A 24,994-nucleotide genomic window follows, 5' to 3' on the forward strand; every position below is an offset into this window, starting at 1 on the left:
ATTCTGTTAGCTGGGTAGTAAGGGACTAGCACTAATTTAAACAGACCATTTATTTTTGGTTAGGGTTAACTCTCCCCAATTGTAGTAATCTGGTTTAAAATAATATATATAATATGTAAATATAATATTTAATTTTCTCTCTATCCTGTAAAACCTATATTTTTTTTTTTAATCAAAGTCCACTAATCTCAAAGCAATGCACAATTAAAGTAAAATAAATACAATTATAAATAGTAATAATAAAAGCAGAATGCCCGGATTATTTTATTAGTTCACCTGTACAGTTCACACGCTCATTATATTTTATGTACTTAATGTGACACCAGACTATCGTAATGAAGATCACTAGGGATTATTCCATTAACCATATTCTGTTCTTATTGTGCTATTAAGCTTCGTATAATAAGTGCGCTCACCATCATTTTTATTTAACTTAAAAATTGAATTTTAGATTTAGAAGTATCGTTGTAGTATTATTTAGTTCTTTATATTATTGAAGTATTTTATTAATGTTTGTCGTTCAAAGCTGCGCATCTTCCTATAGAGTGACACTCACACCAGATGTTCTGTACCCAGCCTTGTAATTAGCAGAATTTATTATCCCACCATGATTTGCAGCAAAGCAGACTTACAATTACAGGTTCAATATCTTACTAAACTTTTTAGAGTTCAAAGGTAATTATATATGCCGACATTGTAACACATTATAACCTTAAATGACCTGGCACTAATAAGTTCTATGCGTGGTGACTGTAGACGTTCGGTGGAATTCAATGCTGATGTATTTGTTCATGAATTCTGATTGGCTGATGGTTACATCACCCATTAATGGGGGAACCAGAACAGTTTGGCAGAGTTAGGCCGGGTTCCCAGGGGTCAGATGGAATTTCCGCTGTGTAAAAAAGCGTTCCTACTTACCCCCTCCCTCCTTTGTCCACTCTGGCCTCCTACGATGACGTTGCAGGCCATGTGATGCTGCAGCCAGTGATTGGCTGCAGCGGTCACATGGGATGAAACATCATCCCAGGAGGCCGGACTGCAGGAAGAAGGGGCGTTCTGGGTAAGTATGATTCATTTTTTTTTTTGGAGTTGTGTTTTTTGCGGCGTAATCACTGCGATTACACAGCAAAAGTCGCAAAATTTGGCTTTCTGCTGCGGGTTTTGCATCCCCATTGTATTCAATGGGGAAAACCAGCAACAGAAAACGAACAAAAACGCAGCATAAATTGACATGCCGCGGAATTAAATTCCTCACCACAGGTCAATTTATTAACGTTTCCGCTTCGGTTTTTTTCCCCGCAGCGTGTGAATGAGATTTCCTAAATCTCATTCACTTTGCTGATACTGTAAATGCTCCAGAATTTCCGCACACAATTCCGCTGCAGAGATTCTGCAGCGTTTACGCTACGTCGGAACCCGGCCTTAGGATATCTTTCTGCAAGATCTTCGCTAATCTGCAGTGATTTCTTCCTTCCACGAAATCCACTATTCACATTGATCCCAAAAACTGGATAATAGTAGATTTTATCTCAGCAATGTTCCTCTCTAAAAACGTAGGACGTGTTTTATTGTGGAGACACAACAGCTAATTTGTGGGGTTCCTTGGGCCCATGAGAAAAAATGAGGTCCCATCCTCTATTTATATACATGCGCCCATCCAATTTGATTGCATAATCTTTGTTGTTATCATTGCACACGCAAAACATATCATCAATAAGGTTACCTGTGAATCAACCCATAAGAAATAAACTCTAGTGGCAAGGGATTAGCTTCAAAGTTACCAACCAATGGGGTTGTCTTTTGTTGGACCTTTGGGGCCCCTTTTTGAGTCTGGGCCCACCAGAGAATTCCCTGGTGGCCCAGTTTGATCCTGCCTACTATTTCCCTGATCAGATTACATTAAAAATCATATTAATCTAAAACAAATATGAGAAATTATTTAATTGCAATAGACAGTTACACAGGAGACCATCAGTGGGGCCTACAATATTACTCCTGTATCCCCCGCAGAATACTGTGTGTACCTTGTCCATGTAAACGTTCATCGCTGCAGAAAATTTCAAGGTCTGTTATTATTTTTAGAATGTATTTATAACAGGAATAATTCTTCTCATAGATTCCGGACTCATTTCTACAGAACATTTTCAGCGTGTCGGCCATTTTTTAATTTATCAAGTCAATGCCAGGTTTAACACACCAGGTGTTAGATTAACAAGTTTTGCACAAATGTAACACCTGCCCAACTCATAAAAACACTCTGTACATAAGCAAATATAAATCTAAACCTAGCAGACCCATTTACAGGTTTTTAGGACCATTGAGTCTGACTATTCGCCCCCACCTGCCTAGTTTATAGAGTAAGTCCAGATGTAATATCCTCTAGAATGATATAGCGCTGTACCAAAGTAAGAGACCTGGCTGAATGGGATACTATAAGAAATAAAAGGGGTTCTGTCTGGAATGGGATAGATAGCACATAATAAGGATATTTGCAAAGGAATGGTACTGCAGAGATCTGCATGTAAATACTTTTTTAAAGGGCCAGTTCCAGGAAAGAAGTTCATAGCATTGTGGTACCGCACATAACAAGGCAGGGTTGTATTTTTACATGTGGCTTTTATGGGTCGTCAAGACCCTCCTCTATGAACCAGAATGGGGGGGCTGTCCTGTAGGAGCTGCTCCTGGTCGGCCGGGCCATGCACTAGATGGATGGCCATTTATTTGATACTACATTTTTCTTTCAGCAAACACTGCAGCTTTCCCCAGCAATAACAGCTGATCGCCAGGTGTTCGAGAAGCCGGGATCACGGCGATCAGCTGATCAGTGGATCGGCTTCCACTTAGAAAGGGGTTGTGTTTATGAGACAACCCCTTTAATTCTTTGGTTTTCTCCATTGCAGTCAATGGAAAAACTTGCAGCTAGAACTGCAATAAAACTGCACTCTAATGGCGACCAATATGGCAGGCTCCAGTTTTAAATATCAGGCGGTTTTCAGAAAATCCTATTCACCACAGTGTAACATCTGGCCACATGCAGCAACTTACCACAGAGGCAAAAGCACCACGGAATTGATGTGTGTACAAGCAGCTTGGGGAATAATGTAAAAGAAATAAAGTCATTGATTAGAAAGTCGTATTTATTATGTGGGGATGATGAGGGGTTCAAATCTGGTTCATATAGCTGGCTGTATACTCTCCGATCTGCAGCTGCTTACAGATTCTAGGAATTCTAGCTGGCTGAATATATTAGAAACAATAGCCATGAAAGAATATCTGTAGTATTATCACAACCAATGCTGCAAGATCATTTCTGTCCAAACTTGGACTAGACACCATTGGCCCCAAGCCTAAAGGGGCCCCACGGTAAGTGTGAGTGACATATGGAAAATATGAAGTATCTGTATAATTCTTCAATCTATAAACCAGACCTACTGCAGTATCGCAGATATTTCTGAAGTCGGAATACTCACTCGGTCCTTACCTGGTGTGAAATGTAGCATATTACTGCGATCTATGTCTGACGTTTACAAGTGCTATCATTGTCCGTCCGTCCCCCCTGCACCCAACCCTATCGAGACTGCGAAAGTTCCAGTTTTCTGATGAATGTCGTGCTTTCAGTAAATGACAGGATTGATTATTTGTACATTTAACAGGAGGTTTTAACTGTGTGTAACATTAAAAATGGCATGTCTATTGCAAATCACTTTATTCTGCATGGGGGTGACCACCTGGTTGCTCCACACATTTAAAGATACAGGTCCACCTTTTATGGTTTGACCAGGTTTGCAGACAGATTGAAAAAAAATGTAAAGTTTTAATTTCTTAAATGTTTTTGACCCTATGAATTGCATTTCCCTAGAATTTCTTGTATTTCACAGGGTCCATGAGTTCTTTGATAGTAAGAATTGATCGTGCTCCTTCTCATCCTCTTCCCTTCAGGTCTGCTGATCATAAACATTCAGAGCAAATCACCAACTACATCAATATCTATATCTTACTTACACTTAAAGGGATTTTTCCGGTTTTAGGTTAATAAAGCTTAATCCCAGTATGAATAAAAGTTATACAACTTTCTAATATACTTTGTGTTCAAATTCCTCACCATTATAAAGATATTTGTTTGCTGTCAGTGAATGAGAACATTCTTGTTTATATTCAGAGGCTGCAAACTCGCAGATACGTTTTGCTCTCACTTGAGAAGGGATCTAACTAGATCAGCAATAGCTGCACAAATCTCTCTGGTAGTTTGCTGCAAAGTCTGGAGTCGTGGTTGTTTAGCTCAGAGAACATTGTCTAGACTGGATGCAACTGACAATTTGCACAGTGCCGATGGGTTACCATGGCAACTGGGAGGCTAAAATAGACCTGTCGTCTATGTACAGGAGCATTGCAATGTATTATAAAAGCAATCAAGGGATCACAAGTTCAAGTCCCCTAGTGGGACTAAAAAAAAATATTAATAATAAGTTCAATAAAGTATACCGAAAAAAAATACAAGGTAAAAAAAAAATCCTTTGTGTCCCCTACAAAATGTTTTATTCTGGAAAAAAAATTGTCTAGTCTGTCCTTCCATAACTTTGGTATTATTGTGCCTGTTTAGTTCCTAATACAGCATCATCAAAAGAGTCATGAATGTCTTAGTGCCATCAGAGGAAAAGGGGTGGATGGGCAAAGAAAGAGTCAATGTATGAAACAACTTGTTTTGTTTTTTTTTGTTATTTCTTGATGCTTAATCGAATTGAAGATTTGTCCTGGTTTCTTCCTCCCCAGGCACTGGTTCCTATACCAAATACATGAGTGTTAGGTTTCTGGTTTATTTCCTTGTTTTTTTAGAAACTGTTTTGCATTATATTACTGTATGTCATTTCTTATCTTTTTTAAAAAAAAATATTTATTAAGCATTGTGACTTTTTTTAATTACATTTATTAAATTCTGTCTTGTGCTCTTAAAGAGGCTCTGTCACCACATTATAAGTGGCCTATCTTCTACATAATGTGATCGGCGCTGTAATGTAGATTACAGCAGTGTTTTTTATTTAGAAAAACAATCAATTTTGACGGAGTTATGACCTATTTTAGATTTATGCTAATGACGAGATTACGCTTGCTGTGCTGTAAGTCACACACAAACGTTACTGAAGTGTTGGGATTGTGAATAGACATCACGTCCTGGCTGGAAGTGATGTCTATTAACTCTCAAGACACTTCAGTAACGTTAATGTGTGAGTAAGTGACAGCACATCGTGATCTAGCAAGATTACTATGTGCTGAGTACATGAATGGGGTGTATGACGCTGATTGGTCACTGATTGGTCAGCGTCATACACTCCTCTCCACAACGCCCACTTGGTCAAAAAGTAAAACATGCCCAGTTATCTATTAAGAAAGTCATTATCATAAATCTAAAATTGCTAATAACTTGGTCAAAAACTATCACATTATGTAGGAGATAGGGCACTTATAATGTGGTGACAGAGCCTCTTTCAACTTATTCCTGGGCTAATCTTGGTACTTCTTTCTCTACATTTTAAGGCAGATAATTGTTTGGCATATCTTAAAATCCACTTTGTAGAATTATAGTGCAAAATTTATTCCTATAGGCAACAAGTATAAACGACTAAAATTAAACACCACATGCCTTACCCCTTCTGTAAAAAGGGCAATACATGACAAAAAAAAGGGCATTTGAAAAATACAAATTTGAGGGCACAGCTCAAATTACAAAAAAGCTTAATAAAATCTGTAAAAGGGAATAAAATCAGCAAAAATACAAAATGAAAGGCAGGTAGCCGAGGATAGTAAAAAAAAATCCCAAAAAATTCTTCAAGTTTGTAAATGCGAAGAAACCGAGGTCTAAACATGTAGGACCCCTAAATAGTGGTAATGGGGAGTTGGTGACAGAGGATCAAGAGAAGGCAAAGTTACTAAATGGGTTCTTTAGCACTGTATATACAACAGAAGAAAGAGCGGCTGATATAGCCGGTGCCAGTGCTGTTAATATATCAGTTGATATACTGAATTGGATGAATGTAGATATGGTCCAAGCTAAATAAAATAAAATAAATGTGCACAAGGCCCCGGGACCAGATGGTTTACACCCTAGATTTCTTAAAGAGCTTAGTTCAGTTATTTCTGTCCCCCTCTTCATAATATTCAGAGATTCTCTAGTGACTGGTATAGTGCTAAGGGACTGGTGCAGGGTAAATGTGGTGCCTATTTTCAAAAGGGCTCTAGGTCTTCCCTGGGTAATTATAGACCAGTAAGCTTAACATCCATCGTGGGGAAAATTATTGAGGGACTGTACAGACGTAGCCATCTTTATCCTGACTTAACACATTAAATACACAGTGACAAGAAACTTTAATTTTGGTAGCAAAGTGTCAGAATTCTGAATACACATCATGTCCTGGCTGGAGGTAATGTATATTCATTGTCAGGACACTGCAGTAATGTTATAGTGTGTTTATGTGGCTGCACATAGCGATATAGCTATATCGCTATGTGCTATGTAAATTAATGGGGAGAAGTGCATGACGCTGATTGGTCAGCGTCATACACTCCTCTGTATAACGCCCACTTGGCCAAAAAGTAAAACATGCCCAGTTGTTCATTAAGAAACTCATTAGCATAAAGCTAATATAGTTCATAACTCCGTCAAAAATGATTGTTTTTCTAAATTAAAAACACTGCTGTAAACTACATTACAGCGCCGATCACATCATGTACAATATAGGCCACTTATAATGTGGTGACAGAGCCTGTTTAAGTGACTTTTCAGAATAAGCTATCATATGTGTGTACATGAGGAATAACACTATTTCTGGCCATTATATGACTTGCATGTGGCATTATTTAGCAGTTTTCCGCTCTGCAGTCCCTGTCTCTAATTCTCAGCTGTCTCTGAGCTAGTGGGCGCAGCTTAGCGGCTATCATATCTTCTATGCACTGCACAAAGAGAAGAGGAGAATCCTGCTCTCATATCTCTATCTACCACACACACATATATATATATATATATTGCAGCTGAGAATCCTGCATTGGGGGACATAGAAATCTTACCAGCAGCCTATGTTTTTCTCACTCTGCTCCTGTTTTCTCCCCCTGCTCCCCTCCCCTCTCTATAGACTTGTATGCAGCATGTCTGTTGCTGACACTCTCTCTCTGCTCCCTCTTTTTGTTCAATCTCCCCTCTCCATAGACTTGTAGGGACAGGCAGTGAAGAGACACACCCCCACCTTCTGCAGCCCGTCAATTCTTCTCTGTATCTAGGGACAGACTTTGCTTGGCAACAGGAAGTGGACAGCAGATTACAGGAAGGGCGACACCTAGTGGCAGTAACGTCGCACAGAATTTGCATTGCTAAAACAACTAAATTTTAACAGTTTGTAAATTACAAATTTGATCTATATCAGGTATACTATTAGATTAGAATAAGTTGCATTTAGTGCCCATTTAAGCTTGTACAAAATTCACCAAAAAATATGCGCAATTCTGTATCATTTATTTTAAAGAACGTCTGTAATCAAAATACCCATACTGGTAGGAAATGTGTGTAAGGCATCAGAGTAAGAGCCAGGAATTTTTATTATGTTTTGTTTCCTTTTGAAATAAAGTCCCAGTGTCAGCAATTTTGCTGCATTTTCCATTATCTAGAAGACTTCCCCACTGGGTATGCAATGATAACACAGGAAGTCCAGCACCACTTTATAGACAGTGTGTTCATTGTACCCAGTCATTCAATCTGTTTTACAAACATCCTTTCCTTCTTAAGGAAACTGCAGATATTTAACAATTACGTTTCACTCCTCAGAACAATAAGAAACAAGATATTTTGTTTTAAACGTTCCTTATGTTTTGTGCATTTTGTTATCACAGATATGACAGAAAAGAAGTGACTTATATTTCTCTCTTGCTGAACACAGACACTGCAGCTACAGGGTCTGCACTGTTTGTTTATATGCAGATCTTTCAGTTTCACGTATTCATATATAGAGTGAGCATAATGTGCCCTAAACCCTACATGCCTTTTGACCAACCCTCCACCCTCCCCACAGACTAATACAGAACCTTAAAGGGGTTTTCCTAAATTCATAAACGATCACAGGATAGGTGAGAATTTTCTGATTGTTGGCGCCCCACAGCTGCGACCCCCACCGATCGTGATAATGGGGGTTTCAAAACACCAGATCCTCACTGCCCCCCTCCAGTGAGGAGAAGCTTGAATGGTGCAACTGCTGCTCCATTTAATGTCTATTAGAATCACTGAAACAGACAAGCGCTATAATCGGCTGTTTCCATCATTCCCATGGACATTGAATGAAGCGGAAGCTTGTATGCTCGACCGCCGCTCTATTCAATGTTCTCCTCACTATGTTCTAGGAATGAGGAGGAACAGAGTGTTTGGGACCAAAGTCCCTATGATCGGTTTGGGTACAAGCTGTGGGGCCCCCAGGGATCATCTATGCATAGGTGATAATTAATGATTCTGGGAAAACCCCTTTAACATATATAAATGGTTTTAAATAAACATACTACATCAGGAATTGGGTTGACAAAAAATGTAATCAATAATGTTATGACTAATCTTAACCAGTGGCAGATTTACATCTCAGGAACCTGTTGGCACAGGTTGTCTGGCACCTAAGACTCCACTCATCATGGGGGCCACACCTTTAAGAGGACCGGTCACCTCTCCAAAGTTGTCTGTTCTAGTACATAATTGTATTCCCCATTAATCAGCAATTGTGGAGAATCTTTTCTTCGAACTCTACACTGTGCCGTTCCTGTTATTTCTCCTATAAATGTATGAATAAGTTGACAACTGGGTGTTACCAGTTGGGAGCGTGTGACTACACAGACTGACACTGTCCAATCAGCACTGATAGAGTGAGACTATGTAGGGACACGCCCCTTTGACAGAAAGAATGTTAACACCCAGTTGTCAATTTATTCATAAATGTATAGTAGGAATCGCACAATGCAAAGTTCTAAGAAAATACGTTCCAAAATTGGTATTTTATAGAGAATACAATTGACTAAAATAGACATGTCAGGAGAGAGGACAGGTCTTTAAGTTATGTATGGGTTTAAAATGTTTTTCTGCTCTTACAAATTAAAGCAGGACATTGTGGCGTGCTTCTCACAACATCCAGAGCCCTTTTGTGTGTACCCTTGTTCATCCTGGGTGTCCTCCTCTCATTCCCCCAGCATGTTTACCCATAATTTACATATGAATACACACTATTCATATGTAAATGTTCCCTTTTATCAGGCACCCCCTTCCCTTCCTAGGACCACTGTACTTTTATGTTAATCTAGCCCTGTGTGTAACCGGGCAAATGGAACTTTAGCTGAAATGTAAAGGGGGTTTTACACTGGGGGATTATCGGGCAGACAAGTATTCATAGAAATAATTAAAAAAATATAGATAATTGCCCTGTAAAAAAGTAAAATATTATCGTTGTCGCCGACATGATAATAATGGATGGTGGTCGAGTGATCGGATTAATGACCGCTCGTCCCCATCCATAGCTCCGTGTGACAGGAGCAAACCGGCCAAAATCGGCCGTTGTAATAGGGTCTTAGGCCTTAATGCCAACAAAATTCTGACAGCGACGATGAGGGAAGTGACCTACGTCAGCCAAAAAAGGGATAGCCACCCACCTTGCTGCTCTCTTATATAACTCCTTTCCCAAATCCAATCTACTCCTCCTAAACCAGATTTATTATTCATTTTCAAAACTCAACAGCAAAATAATAAAACTTTTAATACATTTTCTGTTAAAAACAAGGGAATGTTTTAAATTAAGATAATCTGCTTTGTCTGTGGGTTACTGTCGCCGAAACAAAATAGAGTATTTTGTGTGTTGTATATATGCTAATAAAGCTGGATCTGTTTGCAACATGTGTAAGTTTATACAGCTTGTTACTGGGCCTGTTTTATGATTTATCTTTTTGCCCATACAGTACAATACTTATAAAGCATGGCCTTTAATTATTTTATTATGGGTTAATGACATAAATGAATCAATTAGTAAGGCTCTGTTCACATTTTTGATCGTGCCACGATCAGACTAGTGAATCATGCTGCGCTTACTCTATGCAGTAAAAAAAAGGGAAACCTTATCTGACCTATGATAAGGTAATAGGGGGAAAAATTCCAAACGGAAGGTCGGCATAAACCATGCAAAGAACGTAGGAGCATAACTATGAGGGCTCATTGAGACGAGCGGAATACTCGTCCGTGTGCTGTGCGTTGTAATAACTCACAGCACATGGACCCATTCATTTCAATGGGGCTATTCAGAAATGCGTGAGTTTTCACACAGCGAGTGTCCGTTGTGTGAAACTCACTGCATGTCCTATATTGGTGCGTTTTTTCACACCTAGTCGCCCATTGAAGTCAACGGGTGCGTGAAAACCACGGACAGCATACGGACAACATCTGTGTGCTGTCCGTGTTTCACGCATCAGTTAAAAAGAAATGCAGAGAAATAAAAATAAAAAAGTGCCAGCACGGACGTGAAATACGCATTCCACACGCAAAGCACACTGATGCCAACATGCAACGCCCACGGACATGAAATGTAGGAAAAAGGCTACGAGCGGACTTGCTCGTCTGAATGTAGCCTGAGAGAGTGTCATGCCAACAGTACAATTAAGGCTTGGGGTACCCGGCGTCTGAACATACTGATTTTGCAGATGACTTTCATTTGCTGTGTAGCCCCAGCCTAGTCTAAAAGTTCTGCTCTAATACTACAGGTCCCGCTATCCCTTCTGTCTATTTCTAACTGCATATAGCCTGTTGGCATTGTTGAGCATAATTTTCAGTAAGTTTTTTTTATGTTTGACTGTTGACTTTTTAAAGGTTAATTACTAGACCCACAAAAACCCCATTTATTAAAGTGCATCTCCAGTGATTACTAATAATTTCACAGGGCTCTCAGATCCCCATGTGCCGTACCTTTCCCTTCGAAGTTCAACTGTTTATGCTGCAGACCTCTCCTTCCTAATTCACTTATAGAAAGTTGTGATTGTCTGAGATGTTACTGATATAGTGGAGCTGCAGCCCCGTCACGGTCACTATTTCTAAAAGCCTGGCAGCTTACGTTACACTTACCACTCCTCTCTGCCCTCCCACTTTACAGAGACTGCTTACTTCAATCAGTATTTATCTTAGCGAGAGACCTCTACAGAATACGAACATCTTACAATTCCCTGTTCGGGTAAAATATTCAAGGATATATATATATATATATATATATATATATATATACATATATATACACATCTATCACTTTATCTCTCTCCCTCTATATATATATATATATATATATATATATATATATATATATATATATATATATCTCACGATCATCTCTCTTTCAGCGGGGAGGAAGTAAAGGGCTGCAATTCTTTACGCCTCATCCTACTTTGCCTTGTGTGGGAACAAATAAAGTGTATAGAATAAAGCTAATAAACAGCATAGAGCACAAATTTATTTTTTTTCAATTCTAAATTCGAATCTGGTACTTTCAGACTTGGGTAGAGGTGTTCAAGTGGATCATTGTAGGTATGCTTTAAAAATGGCATTCAGGTTTCAGTAATTAAAGCTAATTTTGTGGTATAATGAAAAGTTCTACAATGTTTAAATATACTTTGTGTATCAAATTTTTTCATTTTCAACATCTCCTGCTTATAGTCATTGTTTATTTCTAGAAGCTGAAATTCTGTCATGTACCTGGGCCAACGCATGACCAGAACAGATTTTCACACTCAGGAAAAAAACAAGAAGGTTCCCATTCAATGACTGCAAGCAGAGATATTAAAAACTGTAAACACGTAATACACAAAGTATATTTAAAAATTGTATAACTTTTCATTATATCACAAATTTGCTTTATTTGTTAAAACCAGTTAACCTCTTTTATCTGTTTATTTCATGTTGCTGATATAGCATACTTTTCAGAGATTGCCATCACTCCCATCAGTCACAATCCCCAATGGGGCTCACAATCTAATCTCCCTATCTTAGACCCACACTAGAACCAATTTCACATCGGAATCCAATAAACCTGTCTATATTTTTTTGGTTTCTGGGAGGAAATTGGAGTACCCGTAGAAAACCCACACAAACACAGGGAGAATATATAAACTCCATGCAGATGTTGTCTCTGGTCGTATTTGAACCCAGGACCCCATTGCTTCAAGGCTAACCATGATTCCGTTATTTGACATCTTGTTTGAATACACATCTCAGTAAAGCACGTATTCATCTCTGCTCACACTGCTTGATGTAACCGTTTGGAAATGTGATAGTATTACCCGCCAAGACTCTGTGTACTAAATAGTAGGGGGATCAATACTTGTCATGCAGCATAGTATTGGGATGACGCCATGTGCACATCTCTCTACTGTGTAATGCTTTCTGCATCTGTCTGCAGCTGATATTGTCGTTAAAAACTGAAATACAGACATTTTAGGTTAGGATCAAGACCTAAAACCTTTACTGTAGATTTATGTCCATTCATCAGTTACCCCTTGGGTTAATTCAATTAGGCATACTGTAGCATAAGGGATCAAATTTACTTATAACCACAGAAAAATGCCGGACTTACTGATACAAGGGCAGGTTCAAACAGCAGTTCCCAGCAGGATGCAGACCAGCCAGAATGTTACTTGTAGGGAGATTGTGCAGGTGCAAAATACTTATGAACAGCCACTAAAGGTCCGTTCACATAAATACGTTGTCCCTTTCAGTTTCCCTCCAGCGTTTTGCAGAAAAGCCAGAGGGAAACTGATGCTAGAACGGATCCCATAGCTTTCTATGGGATCTGTTCTGGCATATGGGACATAAGTTGTGAACCTGTGCAGGAGCTGGATCCAAAACCTGCAGCGTTGTTGGGTCTGGCTCCTGGGAGGTCCAGCACCATATACTATCTTAATTCACTGTAGCCGGACAAAGGCTGGGTGCTGCAGCACCCACCTTTCTGCAGCACCCAGCATTGGAATCCCCGGCCAGCGCATTGCCGACACTCTGGCCGGGGAGCAGGAACGGAGTTTAGGGCCACCCATGCCCCCCTGTAGATAGTGCCACCCCCTGTATATAGCACTACTCCCCCCTCCCCTGTAGAAAGCGCCACTGTAGCTCCCTCGAGGAGAGGAATCCCCGGCCAGAGCGTTTCCGATGCTATGGCCAGAGATTCCGCTCCTATGGGTAACCCCTGACGTCACTGTCCATATATGGACAGTGACGTCAGGGTCTAATCCTGGAGCAGAATCCCCTGCCAGAGCGTCGGCAATGCTCTGGCCGGGGATTTCGTTACTAGAGGGAACCCCTGATATCCCTGTCCATATATGGACTGTGATGTCAGGGGCTCCTCCTGGAGGGAATCCCCGGCCAGAGCGTCAGGGACTACTCCAGGAGGGGCGGTGGGTGGCACTTTCTACAGGGGCGTGTGTGGCGCTATCTAAAGGGGTCACTGCAGCATTATCTACAGGGGTTGTGTAGCACTATCTACAGAGGGCACAGTGGCGTTATCTACAGAGGAGGCTGCAGCGTTATCTAAAGGGGCTGTGTGGCACTATATACAAGGGGCTGTGTGGCATTATCTACAGAGGGCACTGTGGCTATCTACACATGAAATTCATCCGTTTTTAAAACGGACTGTGAAAAAGGATGCAAAATGGTTCACAATCGGCCATCAAAAATGAGGACATGGAACGGATTCAAAACGGCCGTCAAAAACGGACCGAGACGGCGGGTAGGAGATGCGGGGTGGGATTGGGTAGCTGTAAAGGCGCCAAAAACTAGCTCCTCCCTGAAGTTAAGGCTAGTGTTTGGCATCTTTGCAGGTTCACAAGACTGCTTCGAAGATCTGAGGTGAGTGGACAGCAGCTGCCTTCTGGGCTCTCGGCGCCGGCCTCAGCGCTGCACTGAATGTGAAACATGTGACATTAAAATGGGTGCGTCAAACTTCAGTGTAGTGCCGATGCCGGAGCAGAGAAGGAGAGCCCTGACATGCCAGGATCACGTCAGAAGTTTTGTGAAATGACAAGTACACAACATGTATCTAATCTATCACAAACTATGCACCACTCTGATAAAATTGGCACATTTTCAGACCCCAAACCACCTTTTTGGCGGACCATTGTGGTAAAAAGTGATGGTAAAAACGGATGGTAAAAACTGATGACAACTAACGACAACCGATAACCACTGATGGTTTTGTGGTAAAAATTGTGAAAAACCCTGATGGCAACTGATACATTTTTACATCAGTTTTTGCATCAGCTGTAATCACTTGAAAGACAAAAAAAACAGATGCTGCTGCAACTGATATATGTGAACACACCTACCAATGATAAGGTGGTGGCGCTGCTTATTATTATAAGATAAGGCTTTTATAAGATGCCAGTAAGATGGTATTTTAACCTGTCCTTGTATCAGTAAAGTACAGCACTTTTCTGTGAGTTCAGACATAAGGTCATAAGGGCCACAATAATGAGTGTAAGGAAGCAGAAACCTGTGGCCACCTCTCAATTTATATGTGTAAGGGCGGATTTACATGAACGTAATATACGTCCGTGCAAGCCGCGTGGTTTTCACGCGGGTCGCACGGACTTATACAAGTCTATGGGGCAGTGCAGACAGTCCGTGAGTTTTGCGCAGCGTGAGTCCGCTGCGTAAAACTCACGACATGTTCTATATTTCGGCGTTTTTCGCTCATCACGCACCCATTGAAGTCAATGGGTGCGGGAAAATCACTCGCACCCCACGGAAGCACTTCCGTGGGACGCGCGTTATTCGCGCAACAACAGTAAAAGAATGAATGTAAACAGAAAAGCACCACGTGCTTTTCTGTTTACAAACATCCAAACGGAGTGTCATAATGTTGGCGGCTGCGTGAATACCACGCAGCCGCGCATCCATATGAACATGAGACACGGAGCTGTCACGCTGCTGCCACGTGCGCAAAATGCAGCGTTTTGTGCGCACGCAGAACGAACACGCTTGTGTAAATCCGCCCTAAGTGGGTAAATAACTGGATCAGTGAAAGAAAAAACGACTCAGATTGGGTCACTTTTAGGGCATGACCACACGTGGCGGATTTCCTCCGCAACTGTCCGCATCAATGCCGCACAGAATCTGCGTTGCAGATTCTGCTGCGGATCTGCACAAAATGTGCAGAAAATTGATGCGGACTAGCTGCTGCGGACTGCGGTAAAAGTACTTCCCTTCTCCCTATTCAGTGCAGGATAGAGAGAAGGGACAGCACTTTCCCTTGTGAAAGTCAAAGAAATTCATACTTACCGCCCGTTGTCTTGGTGACGCGTCCCTCCTTCGGCATCCAGCCCGATCTCCCTGGATGACGCGGCAGTCCATGTGACCGCTGCAGCCTGTTATTAGCCTGTGATTGGCTGTAGCCGTCACTTAGACTGAAACGTCATCCTGGGAGGCCGGACTGGAGACAGAAGCAGGGAGTTCTCGGTAAGTATGAACTTGATTTTTTTTTACAGATACATGTTTATTGGGATCGGTAGTCACTGTCCCGGGTGCAGAAACAGTTACTGCCGATCGCTTAACTCTTTCAGCACCCTGGACAGTGACTATTTACTGACGTCTCCTAGCAACGCTCCCGTCATTACGGGAGCCCCATTGACTTCCTCAGTCTGGCTGTAGACCTAGAAATACATAGGTCCAGCCAGAATGAAGAAATGTCAAGTTAAAAAAGCAACACGGATCCGCAGCACACATAACATGTGCATGACAGCTGCGGACTTCATTGCGGAAATTAGAATCTCCATTGAAGTCAATGGAGAAATTCCGCCATGAGTCCGCCACTGCTCCGAAACAGACAGAGCATGCTGCGGACACCAAATTCCGCTCCGCAGCCTATGCTCCGCAGCGGAATTTTACGCCTCGTCTAAACGAACACTGCTAAATTAAAGTGTAAGTCAATGGACAAACGGCTCCGCTGCGGATTAACGCTGCGGAGTATCCGCAGCAGAATTTAAGTGAAATTCCGCCACGTGTGAACCCAGCCTAACTCGCGGAGTACCACAGTGTTCTATTACACTTGAGGGTATGTTCACACGCCCTGTTTACGGATGTAATTCGGGCATTTTATGCCTCGATTTACTTCCGAAAATACGGCTCCAAACCGCCGGCAAACATCTGCCCATTGAAATCAATGGGGTTATGATGCTCTGTGCACACTGGCTTTTTTTTAAGCGCCGCTGTCAAAAGACGCCGCGTAAAAAGACGCCCACGTCAAAGAAGTGCATGTCACTTCTTGAGACGTAATTGGAGCCGATTTTCATTGACTCCATTGAAAAACAGCTCCAATTACGTCCGTAATTGACGCCGCGAAAAACGTGAACGTGTGAACATACCCTAAAACGCCGAAATATAGAACATGTCGTGAGTTTTACCCTAATTGTGTAATGTAAATAACTAAAAAAAAACGGACCATAATATATTATCTATGGATCTAAATAAGTTGAAGGCTTGAGCAGACAAGTGGCAAACGATGTAAAACACCAAGACATGTAAGGTTGTGCATTTGGGAAAACCGGGTAAAACTGACGTGGAAAAGGACTCTATGATAGTAAATTTAACTGTAGCAGCCAGTGTCAAGCAGCTCCTGCCAAGGCCAATACGATTATGAGATGCATCAAAAGGAAGGTGCATGGATGCACATGATGAGAACATAGTTCTACCACTTTATAAATCACTAGCATCAGACCGCACATGGAATATTTGGGCACCAGTGTACAAGAAAGACATAGTAGATCTTAGAGGGTTTAAAGGCGGGCAACCAAAGTAATAATGCGTGAACGTATTCATTATCAGAATTGGGGTTACTTAGTGATTAGATTGCCTCTATGCCATCTTTTTCCAACTATGTATAAATATACAGTATCAAAGGTCAATACAGAGATGTCTTATGAACTATTCATACCTAGGACTGTAACTATAACAAGGGGCATCCACTACATTTAGAAAAAGGAATGTTTTATCTCAAACGTAGAAAGGATTCTTTACTGTAAAAGCAGGGAGACTATGGAACTCTCTGCCAAAGGAAGTTGTCATGGTGAATATATTGAAAGAGTTTAATAGCGGCCTAGATGCCTTTCTTGGAAGTAATAATATTACAAGTTATAGATTACTGGAGATGGGTTGCTGATCCAGATATTATTTGTGGAGCCATTTTTGGAAATCAAATTCTGCCTAAACGGGCTTTTTTGCCTTCCTCCCGCATAAACATCGGAGGAAAATAGGTTGCCTTAAATGGAGGTATGTCTTTTTTCCACCTTACTAACTTTGTAACTATGAATCTATTTATAATGACCTTGTCAGATTTTGCTGATGATACCAAACGTTGTCGAATAAAATATTACAGAAAGGTCTATATAAACTGGCAGAATGGGTAAAAACTTGGCAGATTAATTTTAATGTTGGTAATGCACATAGGCCACAGGAATAGTATTAATACATATACATTAAAGAGTAACTAAACTTTCAGAAAACTTCTGACATGTCATAGTGATATGTCAGAAGTTTTGATCGGTGGGGTCCGAGCACTGAGACCCCCCAACGATCGCTAGTACGAAGCGGCAGAATTGCTCAGGTGAGCGTTGAGCTGCTTGGTTTCTGATCAGCTTTTCTCGGAAAGCCGATGTAACGGTGTAAGGACTCAATAGAAAGTCTATGGGCCCATACACAGTTATATCGGCTTTCTGAGAAAAAAAACGATCAGAAACTAAGTGGCTCAGCGCTCACCAGAGCAATTCTGCCGTTTTGTTTTAGCGATTGGTGTTGGTCTCCGTGCTCGGAGTCCCACCTATCAAAACTTCTGACGTGTCACCATGACATGTCTGAACTTTCTGAAAGTTTAGTTACCCTTTAAATAGAATAAAACTGGGGATAACAGAACAAGACAAGGCAGCAGTGCTCAATGTTAAGCGGCAGCTGCAAAAGCAAATACGATTTTAAGGTGTATAAAAAAAAAGAGAAATGTATTGGTAATTAAAATGTAATATTACCGCTTTATAAGGACACATCTTGAATATGGGATTCAATTTTGGGCTCCACATTGTAAAAAGGATATAGGAGAGCTAAACAGGGTTCAACGGTGGGCCTCTAGATTATTAAATCAGATGGGTGGTCGCTTATAATGAAAGGCTATACAATTTGGCTTGTTTAGCTTGGAAAAAAAACACTTTAGAGTTGATCTTGATAACATGTATAAATAAATGTGTGGTCAATACAAACAACTGGCATATAATTTATTCTTTCCAAGAACTGTACAAAGGACCAGGGGACATTCATTGCGTTTGGAGAACAGAAGTTTCAGACATCAATATAGGAAAATGATCTTTACTGTTAGGCTAGATTCACACGAGCGTGGGGAAACTCAGACGTGAAAAACGTGACATTTTCACGTCCGGGTCCTGTTTTTACAGATCCTTAAAGACTTGAGCCTATGGAGGGATCCGTGAAACGGGAAGATAATAGGACAGGTTCTATTTAACAACGGACCCTTCACACGGTCCGCTGAAACAACGGCCGTGTGAACGGCCCCATTGAAAAACATGCGTCCGTGTGATGGGCGTTCTTTTAACGGCCATCACACGGATGTATTCAATGCTCGTGTGAATCAGGCCTTAGAGTAGTCAAACTATGGAATGCCCTACCCTAAGTAGTAGTAATGGCAGATACTATGTCCACATTTAAAAAAGGCTGGATGCTTTTTTTTTAATGACAAATGGCATTGAGAGTTATAACTAATCTTGCAATAAATTACGTATAATTTTTCAATCTATGTAACTAACTTGTAGGTTTATGCAAAATCCATTTATGTTAATGGAGAGATGGCCCAAATTCTTAGCTATGTGTCTACTGAAAATAGCAATGGTGTCTGCTCATTCAGGGTCTCAGCAAAGGGTCCCTGCCCCTGAATGCAGATATTATTGTATTGGAAGAACCAATAATTACTTTATGCTAGCTTTTTTCAGTGAAATAGGGAATATACTGAAGATCTGTATGGGTTTACAACTTAATTTAGTATTTAAGTATAATGCAGTATGGGAAACCCTAGCATGTTACAGAAGCACTTTTTTTTTGCAAACAGTGCCACTACTATCTCTGGGCTGTGTCTGGTATTGCAACTCGAACAGATAAATGTGCATAGGCACAAAGAAGTCCCAAATTTCCCAGCTGCTATAGAATTAATTAAAATATAACTTTTAATGTTTAAATTAGAAACAAGTTGGAAACAAGTTGCAGTAAATAGGGTAAATAGTTGTACAAAAGTTTGTTCAATTAAAATTTTTCTTCAGAGCTGGTTAGTCTAACGTTGGAGATCTGGTGTATATTAGGATCTCAGTGTGTCAGGCATGGACGGCAGCTGCAGACTGCTCGGGCAGCCTCTATTATGACACAGTGGTAGAGTTTATTTGTTAGATCAGCAATGATTTTAAAAAAGAAACGCTAGCCCCCCCGACATGTTTCACTGCTTCAGCTCTGAAGAAAAATTTTAATTGAACAAACTTTTGTACAACTATTTACCCTATTTACTGCAACTTGTTTCCAACTTGTTTCTAATTTAAACATTAAAAGTTATATTTTAATTAATTCTATAGCAGCTGGGAAATTTGGGACTTCTTTGTGCCTATGCACATTTATCTGTTCGTTCATTAATATTATCCCTGCCAGCTGCTAGGGTCTCTACCAATTTTTCTGGTATTGCAACTCATCCCTATTAGTCTTTCATTATTGATGAATGAAGAATAACTATTTACATACATGGGAAACCATTGAACTATCTTTTTATATATCTGACTCCCTACTTGCGTCTGAATGAATATGTCCAAGCTGCCCTAACAATTTCTATATGGCTGTGATACATTGTTATTATTTGTTTGGTGGACACTGCATTCGACTATTAAATTTGGCAAGACCATTTGAAGCATTCTGGCGAAATGTATTCCCCAGATGTATCTAACTGTATGTCAATACAGTTACATACGTTTGCCATTACATACCGTTAAAAATAAAAAACATACCACAAGGTACAGTATATATTTTGTTTGTATACAGTTAAATTGAAAAAAAAGTCACCTTTTTGACCTACGATTGGCAATTAAAGTCTATGAGCGCAACAGTACATACATGGGAGATTTTGCCAGTGTAGAGCCCAAATGCAGTGTGAACAGAGCCAAAGATGTAAACAATTTAGACATACTGATAGACACAAACCAGTGTATGAAATGCCTTGTAATGCAGTTGCAGGAGTTGTTTTTAGTGGCACCACTAGTAGCCTGTCTTTTAATACATCCTGCTGGGGGTCAGTGGAAATACTTTGTCTATACAGCCTCCCCTCGTAGTGTTAAAATATTTTTACTTCCAGCTATCCTGAAGTAGCAATAATCTACTCAGTCCTGAGGTTTTCTTGGTTACAGGAGGCATAGATAACATGGTACACCTATAAAGGAATGTGTGGGGTGGTGAGATTCACAAAGAAGTCAAGGAAAATTAAAAATTATCTGTGTGAAAATGTCAGGAAAAAAAAGAAACATCGAAATATTGAATAGATTAGTAGGAAAATAGTAACTTTTAGAAAAATTATAATCTCAATGTTCTCACGTTCATTCGTGGCTACATTCTCTTTCTGATGATAATACTTTGCAAGTAAAGGATCAAAGTTCTTCCTTCTTATGAAACTTTTTGGCAGATATTATACTCACTTGCAACATCATCACGATCTTTTAAAGGTTTCTGCTAAGAGAAGAAAATAAGGAATGCTCATCCTGGCAGCTCGTATAAAGTATAGAGCAGAGGTCAACAATGAGGACAGGAGAAAGCACTGGACAGAGTATAAGGCAGATAACATTAACTGTCCCAATAACCGTAATGGTGAAAGGAATTGCTCTTTAGGACAGTTGGTCTCCTTAGAACCTCATTTTACAGTTTATATGAAAAGATAATCTACATAAAACTTTTTACGTAGATTAAAGGGCTTTTTTGGGACTATAATATTGATGCCCATCTGAGTGTGGGTCTGACTCCCTGCACTCCCCGCAGATCAGCTAGTTATCTAGACACAGCGCCAAACATTTGGTAGTGGCTGTGCCTGGTACTGCAGCTTAGTTCCATTCAAGTGTACCTGCACCAGAGCACAAGATAAAATATTTATGAGTAGCAGATAAAATGTTTATAACAGGTACCGAATGTTTTCTTTAAGTATTTTACCTGCAGGGCTGAATAAGTTTTTTGTCTGTGTCAACCTTGCAGTTTATTGTGCTTTTAATATTAATGGCCTCCCTATTCTTATCTCCCACCAATCAGCAGAATAAAAAGGCCATGGCACTGCAGTGCGGCTTATCAGCAAGGCTCCCGGGAGTCAGACCCCCTACAGACCAGATATTGATTGCCTATCTTGGATAGGCCATCAATAATATAGTCCCGGAAAATCCCTTCTATTCTAAATATATACTATGAAATGATCTTCAAAGATGTACATATGCTTTAAATGAACTTATCAATTACGTATCTTGTACTACATGATTTACAACCTTTATTATAGTTCACAGCCCATAATGGAGCCCATATACTTGACTAGGGTATTGTAGATCTGCTACAGCATGACACTAACTAATATATCTTACCACCTCCATTTTCCCATAAAATACTCTTGTTTTAAATATCCATCATACAAACTATACAAATTCTTATAAATAACTTTGATTTGGAATCCAAAAACATTATAAACGTAATACAGTATAACTATCAAACTAGAATTACTGTTCCCACGTTTTGAAGGGCCTGTCACCAGGCAGTACCCAACAGCCAAATCCCCAGTTGCACCGTGCGGACAAATCTGATAACAAATCTGTCAAAGTTCTAACTCCAGTTTCATTTTTGAACCTGTGTCCTGGGACTGCCCCAGCAAGAACACCACCAACCATTCTGCAGACACCTGTAAAAGGGTTGTCATACCTCCGATGTGCCCCAACCATCTCAATAAGTGCCATCCAAGACCTCCTTTCCACAAACTGCCATAAGAATCGCATCAGCAAATAACCTTCACACCATGCCAAAGACTTATATAGTGGGCAGATGGGCTGCTGTCAGGTCCGGACCACAGGCGGGAAATTATGTCACATTTCTCGTTTATCCTACCACAAATTACTCATTCCCCCTCCTTTTGCTTCCTTTGTCCAATCCCTAACTCTCCCATGTTCCTTGCTCCTACCCTAACCTATTTCTCAATTTTTTTTAACCTTTAACATCTGCCTATCCTCCAAACCCTGTCATGGCTGGGCCTGGCCTATGCTGTGCACATTTGTCCCTTTCTGTTCTTGAACAGGGAACCTCTGCTGTTGGTGTCTACTCCTGTGTAAGCTAATGTAATATCACCAGTTTAAGTTTGGTAGGTAGCCGTGAAAAACTGCTGTGACATCACAGGTAGGTTTCAGACAGGTGAGCTACCGTGACATCACAACTGTGTTTGCATTAGATAAGCAGCCCCGGTGATATATTAATTACACAAAATACATAAAAACAAAACACATCCACCGGGACGCCCAATTGTTGCAGGAATAGATTTCGTAACAAGTCGCATATCTGAATATATCGATTCATTTCTACAGGAGTTTGTAATAAATAGTAAGTTGTACCTTAGAGATTCTACTGATCTCATAAATGAATTAAAGGACTTAAATGTTACTGACAAAACCATTCTCTGCACATGTGACGTACAGTCCTTATACACTTGCATACCACATAATTTGGGTATAGATGCAATACAAATCATATTTAATGCAGATAATGAGATGCAAATAGAACAAAAAGACATTATCTTAAAATTGATAAAATTTGGTCTGTAAATAAATTATTTTTGGTACGATTTTCAATATTATTTACAGATTGCAGGCGCGGAGATGGGAGTGTGTGCGCGCACCCTACGGGACACTGCAGAGCGGCTCGGAAGTAAGTGCTGGCATCTCCTGGGGAGGAGATGTGGGCCAGCACTCACCGATCCATGGCCGCGGTCAGAACGAGGGTCCGCAGCTGTGAACGTTACAAGAATGATGACGTGCATGCACCCGCCTCTTCATACAACTATATGAGGGATACGAAGACAACCAAGTGAGATCGTTCTGTTTTTTACGAATCTCTGGACCGTGTGTGCGCCACTCTGTGGCTTGGGACCATTCTCTGCTTTGTTCCTCGAACAGTACGCCACATGTATGTTGCATGTATGTGGCAGAGGAAGTCCAGATCCGTGAAGGTCCAGTGACCCATGTAGGCACAGAACATTCCGCCTTTGAAGTAACTGGTTCACACTCTGAGTAGCAGGGCAAGCTGTGTGGTAGCCCCTCAGAGACCCGTAGTTGCACGGTTGGAACAGGCTGTGGAGCCTGTAGTCAATTTGGCATAGCCCAACTTGGTGAGAACTCCTGGAGATCTAAGATCTTCAACCCACTCTGGTTGTTGTGTCACTTCATTTAATAAAACCTGTTAAAACTGCAACCCGCTGTGAATATTGAAGAACCTATCTTACAGATCGGAGAAAATTTCTGTTGCAAACGAGTAGAATTGTAAAACATATTATGCATCTACTACTGTGAGTACTACCCACCTTGTTCCTATAGAGTGGGGGCTGTATAGATGACGTATACCACTGTAGCCTATACAGTGGTATAGGTTGCCGCCTTCTGTCGGACGTAAACTTCAGGAGTTCTCCCGACATATACCTTTGACATATGCTCCTGACGTGATGTGAACAGGGCCTTAATTCTACATCTTTGCATGGGACTTCCAAAGATGTAGTGGAGCTTTGTATTAGAAAAATAGAGCAAAATCGGCCGCTATGAAGACAAGAAATTATCAAGCACATGATTTGTCGCCTATTTAATAAACAAAAATGGTGTTCAAGGGTGGACATTCACTTCAAAGGGATGCTAAATCTTCTGTCTATCTACTGTGCAGTTTTATATTGGATATTGGTGACAGGGAGGGGCCATTCTGGGGTGTGGAGAGAAGGAATATAGTATCCCGCAATGGAATTACTGTCAGGAAATTCAAACTATTGTCTACCCCCATGATCACTACTCCCATTTCCAATGCTGAGAAGATGCAGAAGCATTTATATACATATGCAGGGGCATAGCTACATGGGGTGCAGAGGTAGCATTTCAATCTGGGCCCTGGTATCTGAGGGGACTCAATGGCGCCTTTACCATATAATAAGACACCATTATTATAAATGGCATATGGTAAGTTGGGGGCCCTGTTGGAGATTTTGCTTTTGTGCCCAGAAGCTTCAAGTTATGCCTCTGTGCTTATGTGGCAATGATAGTTGAAGCCTTTCTATGAGACTCTATATTAGCTGCTGACTTTACATTTAGTATTTTTTTTAAAGTCGTTTTCCTATCTTGGATATTCATGGCATATCCTGTGCGTCACGGGATATGCCACAATTGTCCAAAAGATGAGGGTACCATCTCTGGGACTCACACCGTTCTCTAGAATGGGGCCCCGTGACCCCCGACCTACCATCTACCACTGTCGCTGGGCTCCGGCCACTGACTTACAAGCCGAGTACTCTGGAAACAGCTGAGCACGTTTTGCTACACTCTGATAGAAGTGAATGTGAGTTACGGTGACAGCGTAGCATAGCGAGGGTACTAAGAACCATGGTATGAAGGCAGACAACAATGAGATCTTTATCCACAAACTGGAAAATTCTTACTCTGCTTCAATGACCGTAATAATAATCATTTCTTCCTGTACTTCCTACAGTGTATAAATCATTCATGAAGTTGGAGCTGTTTTCCTCTGCAAAAATATCCCTACAAAATTTACCACACATGAGTTTAGGATAATTACACTTTGTAAAAATTATTACTGAAGACCTTGACGATTTTAGCACACTCCTCTATCACTGCTTGGATCATAATGCATCCACGTTTCTAAATTACATCC

The 24,994-nt window shown here is 40.7% G+C and overlaps 1 long non-coding RNA gene across 3 annotated transcripts; it reads right to left on the reverse strand.

Moving 5' to 3' along the window:
* Positions 1 to 4,617: 4,617 nt before the first annotated feature.
* Positions 4,618 to 22,396, reverse strand: LOC142663658 (uncharacterized). 3 transcript variants are annotated; one of them, XR_012851128.1, is made up of 3 exons: positions 22,004 to 22,396; positions 20,651 to 20,782; positions 4,618 to 4,780 (listed from the first exon to the last, which is right to left on the reverse strand). It is a non-coding gene; the product is annotated as an uncharacterized LOC142663658 (long non-coding RNA). The 3 variants fall into 3 exon arrangements; XR_012851129.1 differs by having other exon boundaries at positions 20,752 to 20,785; XR_012851127.1 differs by having other exon boundaries at positions 20,651 to 20,785.
* Positions 22,397 to 24,994: the final 2,598 nt, after the last annotated feature.

This window comes from Rhinoderma darwinii, chromosome 11 (genome assembly GCF_050947455.1).
Source record: "Rhinoderma darwinii isolate aRhiDar2 chromosome 11, aRhiDar2.hap1, whole genome shotgun sequence".
In the NCBI taxonomy this organism is placed as follows: domain Eukaryota; kingdom Metazoa; phylum Chordata; class Amphibia; order Anura; family Rhinodermatidae; genus Rhinoderma; species Rhinoderma darwinii.